Here is a 5,943-nt window from a genome sequence, read left to right as displayed (position 1 = left end):
CCTGCGCATAAGGCTGACAACCTTACCGCCATCTCTGAGCCGACTGTCTAGAAAACCTGGGAGCCTCGACGTTTCTCAACCCTGTGGGGCTTCATGGCCTGTTAGAGGGATATTTGCCCTGTACGTTTGCCATTACAGAGACATTTCAGATTCCGGTTGGCAAGAGACCCCGACAGGAGGCCGGTGCATTCCTGAGCCGATCAAGACGCAGTGGCTTTGTACAACATCTCTTTCGGATTATTGGGAGTTTGCACTTTTCCCATCGTGCAGTATTCTAAAGAACACGACGTTTTGGAAACTGGATCCGTCTGCGCCCTCAGATGAACGGATGGGAGATACTGTATTGGGTCCTTTACAGACAGCCTGCCTCAAGAGCTGCATCAGGACAGGACCCAACACCCACCCGTTCATCTGAGGACTGAAACACATTCAATTCCCGAAGTCCCAAGGCCCAGTAATTCCAATTGTTATACAGTCCCGTCAGAGCCTTGAGAATTACAAAAGACAGCACACACAGCCTCAATGCTGCATACCCCCACTGGAAATGGGAGCAGAGAAATATACGGTGTTATTGGCGAAACTGACAATTACATTTAGGGATTAGTATAGAGGTCGTCATAAACAGCAAAGAAAGAAAACAAGAGAGAAAGAAGACAATTAAGAAGAGAGAGAGAGACTTCCGTTCTTACTTCTTGCATTACCACACAAATTTCGAATATTTTGCCGGAAGATGGACACATCTGGAATTCGGTTCTAAAGGGTTCTGACGATGGTGTATAACACTTGAGTTTTTTGGGCTTTTAATTCCAGTGGGTGAGTTCAGATCTTTCTAACGGACCCAACTGAGTGGGCTTTTCCCAACCCATCACCTGTGGACGAATAACAGATACAGTCTCCGAAACACTGTTTCTTTTTTGTATTCTTTAAAATTCCGGATGATGGACAAAGTCCAAAAACCCAGCAACTCCGAATATCTGGAGTTTGCTTCTTGTAATGACATGCCCATGCAAGGTAACTACCGAAATAACATGGACTTCAAAACTGGTCAAAGCTCTGCTTTGTGTGGCTACTCCGTATGTCAACACAGGGCAGATATTGCAGTTGTCACGTGTATATGCGTTTGTGCGTGTTATCATACTGTGGTGTTGCGTGTTCGAATGTCTGCGTGCATGTATGTGGAATATTCCCCGACAAGTGGCGGCTAATTACAAATGTACAAATGCAATTGTATTTCTGTATTCGTTGGATATCAATTCTGATTTAAGAATGGATTTATTTTCGCCTTCGTCAGCTCCACCACCTTAAAAGATCACGACATGTATTTCCAGATACGCAAGGCATTCGTTTCCCACTGAGAGGCATATGTTTTCGAAAACTGTGATCCTGACTTCATCAAGAAGGAAAAGATGTACTATTATTTATTTTCCAAATCTCCCTTTATGATTCTCTATTAATAACTTTTCTTGACGTCCAAATTTCAGATATAAATTTATTCTTGCAGACCGAATAAACGTGGCAGAAATCACACTACAGAGTCGCATTGTTCCTCACAAAGATAACAAACCACGGAAAATACTTCACAGGATACAAATTGTTCTTGAAGAGAATATTCTGGGATACAACGCCATACAGTCCGGTAAAGTCCGCCAACGTTCCTGTGAAAATTAGTGAACGTCTACCATACTATACGGCGTTACATTTCAGAAGATAATACTCTCCTTTTTTCACGACTGGGAGAAACTTAAATCCAACACATATATTTTCTTGAAAGCAGTCTTCTGGGATTTGGCACCGTGTATATGTGGTGTTAACCGACGTTTCGGAGGAACGTCGGTTAACACTACACGGTGCCAAATCCCAGAAGACTGCTTTCTTCATAGTCACCGCCGTGAAAGCCTCAAATCTTACATATTATTTCTTCCTTGTACTAAATTAAATATGTACATTCCTCGTATCGTCACGAAGCAGCATATGAAATTAAAAGTGCAGACTACTTGTACAGCAGGCAGTTCTTGCTTGAGTAACGCCACTTTGTTATGTTCTATGGGAGCTTCGTGCAAATTAGTATTCGCATTGAACCGGTACTTTTCTGACTTGAACCCGGGAGGTACGTGGTCCAAATCTCGACCATGACACTGAATATCCAGATTAAGGAAATTCATAGTTCTTCTCAGTCCCTCCAGACAAATTTCCTGACAGCACATTTCATTATGACACGATCCGCTTCCTTTCATACCCTCCTCAATCATTATCCACTATCATCCCACCGTTCTACCCTGTACAGTCTGAGCTAATAACTCATTCACTCTCATGGAGCTGAGCCCTTCTTTAGAAGCTGCCAATTGGGGAGCTACACAAGAGCTTCCAAGCTGTTTATGGAACCTGAAGGTTCATTACGGTGTTCACAAGAGCCCTCCACTGGTCCCAGATCGACCCAGTCCAGCCCATTCTATTTTTCTAAGATCCATTTTAATATTGTCCAGCCACCTACGCCTTGGTCTTCTTAGTGGTCTCTTTCAATCTGGGTTTCTCATCAATATCCTATATGCACTCCTCTTCTCCCTATTAGTGCTACATGTCCTGCCCAACTCATCCTCCTTAACTGGATCATTCTAATTATACTTGGACAAGAGTACAAGTTATGAAGCTCCTCATTGTGCAGTTTTCTCCAACCTCCTGTTACTTCATTTCTCTTCGGTCAAAATATTCTCCTCAGCACCCTGTTCTCAAACACCCTCAGTCTATGATCGTCCGTTAGTGTCGGAGATCAAGTTTCACAACCATACAGAACCACAGGAAAACTTCTTTTTTTGTATTCTAATTTTTACGTTTTTAGATAGCAGACGAGAAGACAAAAGGTTGTTGACTGAATGGTAGCAAGCATTACCCGAGTTCAAACTCCCCTTAATTTCCTCCTGAATCAAGTTTTCATTTCTTCTAGTTGTCTTCACGTATCTGAACTGTGCCACGTTTTCGTAATATCCATTAAATATCTTTATGTCATGATTTAGCCCTGCATTCAGAGCCCTTAAATAAATCACAAAAAAATCGCTGTACTCTTGATTTACTCACAGCTAACGAATTCACTCTCAGCAGTGACAGGGTATGATGAACACACGAGCAGGCACCCTTCTGTGCTGGGAGGCCGTCCATAGAACATAAGTGATTTAGCCCTATAGCGATTAGCATCCTCGCTATTACCATCATGGCCTGCTTTAAGGAAGGCTCGGTCGCCCAACATTTCTTCGTATATCTGATTGGTAAGCCTCAACTTTTTGGGCCATTCTTCAAGAGCTCATTCTCAAGATGTAATTATGCCAAGTGTACTTCTGCTTCCGTGCTCTGACTTCAGAGATTCTTCGCTGTAGAACACCCTTCTTGGGGTGTTCAAAAGCACCACTGTAAAATGGGCGGATTTCTTTTCAGTGACTACAGCTAAGTACAATTTCATTTCACGGTCACTGTTATAGACCCATTATAAGACAGTGCGTGGCTCCAAACCCAAGCAGCCTCCTGTCCAATGGGTACCTGAGGCTCTTTCCCCGGGAGCAGAGCGGCTGGGGCGCGAAGCTGACCACTCATCTCCATCTAGAGCTGAAGTCGAAAATGATGGAACCATACCGTCACCCCCCATAATTCATCATGGCATAGCGCTGAATTAATTAGGCACAGGGACAAATTTACCTTTAGAGTGTGATAAGGGTTCTATTTTATATTCTCTACACAATCATAATTACTGAGTTCAAACAAGCGTAGCGTTGAAATTGACTAGGTTTAGTGCCTTGCCACTGCCGGCAACGACGACAGTTGGGAAAAAGGAAAGCTCGAGGTCAAGTCCGAGTATTAAATTATGCCTGCACCATACTTCATGACGTAGTCGTCTTTATCTTCTGCTTCAAGGTTTATAAAATCTGACAATTGCTATTCTTCCTCGTGGACCGAGGCCATGTTCGGTTCTGGTGCATTTGTTCCTCTTTGTTTAATTGCCTCGGAAACCGTCTAACTTAGGGAAGAGTGTAATCCTTATGAGATGCTTCTCTTTTATCCGTGCAACCACCCAAAACACTTGCCGCACAGCTTGCATATTTACCGACTTGCGCTCGAGATGAGGGCGGAAACGCATGTTCATTTAGTGTCCGTTATTGTCCACCGACGTCAGCCAAAAGTGGAATGTGTGGACAAAGGTTAGTACAGTACAATCTCAAAACCCATATGAAAATCTGCTGAACGGTTTGTTGTGCCCTGAAGGCCGACTCCCGGTATCGTGTTAAAAGAGTATTAAACTTTTTGTATTTTAGGGGAAAATGTTGGCTAGAATAGAATTAGTTTGGAGAAATACTTGTAAGACGTACGGAAGAGGATGTAAGAAGGGTTAACAAACTTCACGGAATTTCTGCGTATGGAGTTAGACAGACGTTAGCCTTTGACGCGTCGATGTCTTGTCAGCAGAATGACGTTGAATATATACCGAACTGCTAACTACAGAATCTACACTTGAGTGAAGGGAGGGACGTTTGCAGGTAAAAGTGTTAGCCAAATGGACTAGCAGAAAAGGGGCGTATCCACCCCTTAGGATCCCAGCAAACGGGAGCAGCCACCTTGGGATAAGACGTCATTGGAGGCGGAACTGCACCCTCCGGGAAAGTAATGAGTTAGCAAGAATAAAGATATATAACCCAGAGACAAAATTAGTATAGGGATCATTCAAAGAGTAATTTTGGCCAATTGCGGCCGGAGGCCATGTTGGAAGAAGCACCGACTAAGCGCCGGGCCACGCCATCCGTCTGCAGTCTCAGCGCAAAGTAAGTGAAACTACTCTTATCGCCATGCTTAATAATTGTGATATTATTACAGTGAAACTCCTCCAATGGGACATGAGTTAGGAACATTACAACAAGTGTACAGGGCGTAAGAGTGATCAAATGGAGTGATGCAGGGGTAGACAGGTGTAATGTAGAGACTGCAGAGGGGGGTGTCTAGATGCAGATATATATATAGTGGATGAGTAGAATAGGAGAAAGAGGAGACTAGCGACCCACAACTGGCTGAAAGGGAGGCTAAGATGAGGTCCAAGAATCGTTTAAGAAAAGTGCAATGTGTAATCCGACACCAGTCGGCTCTTTAATTGTGATATTACTAAAATGTATATAGTTGTGTATTGATTGTTTATACTAATATAGGGTAGCATAGGGTGAGAATGTGGGTTTCTGTTAATGTGATTTCCTACCTTACCACATTTCGCACCTGCCCCCTCCTGCCAAGCCCGGTGAACAGTGTGCCCCTAGCCAATGAAGCAACGATAGAGGAAGTAATTTAGCAGTTTCCTTAGCCAACCCCCTGTGACTGCAGTACAGAAGGTGGCAGCGTGGATGCCTCCACGCACCCCTGTCACCACGGCGTAACACGGTTCACGAACAAAGGAACAGACAGACATGGCAAAAGGCGCATTTTTGCAATAGTTTTTATTGACCTGACAAAAGTAGTTTTTAATAACCATTGCTCTGGCCTCCATCAAGATGTTCGCGCCATGTTTGTTCATGTGACCGATTTTGTCTCTCACAATAAATAACGTACAGCGGCAGCTCGTTTCTAATAAGGTACAAATGCACCAATTAACGCCACACTCAAACACCGTGGCCTGTAGTCCGCAAGAGATCTATACCGACCGAGCGAACGCCGCTTGTCGGCGAAGTTAGTGCCAACTTTTGCGGATAGAGGGCGTCACGTGGTCAGCGCAACGGATCTCCACGGTCGTTAACCTCGGTTTTCTAGACCGGACGCCACACTCAGTTTTTAATTTATGTAAGATCGGAAAGTGAAACAGCAGATTAAGCATCATGTATGCAAGAAGGCACCTTTGTAGTGCATCAAAAAATTATAGAAACCCTCGATATTACCAGTCAGAGAAATTACTTGACGTTTTATTGAGATATACATTTCGGC

The sequence above is a fragment of the Cryptotermes secundus genome, unplaced genomic scaffold (assembly GCF_002891405.2).
Source record: "Cryptotermes secundus unplaced genomic scaffold, Csec_1.0 scaffold461, whole genome shotgun sequence".
NCBI classification, from domain to species: Eukaryota; Metazoa; Arthropoda; class Insecta; order Blattodea; family Kalotermitidae; genus Cryptotermes; species Cryptotermes secundus.
The sequence above is the reverse complement of the archived record's forward strand: the minus strand, read 5'-3'. Positions refer to the sequence as shown.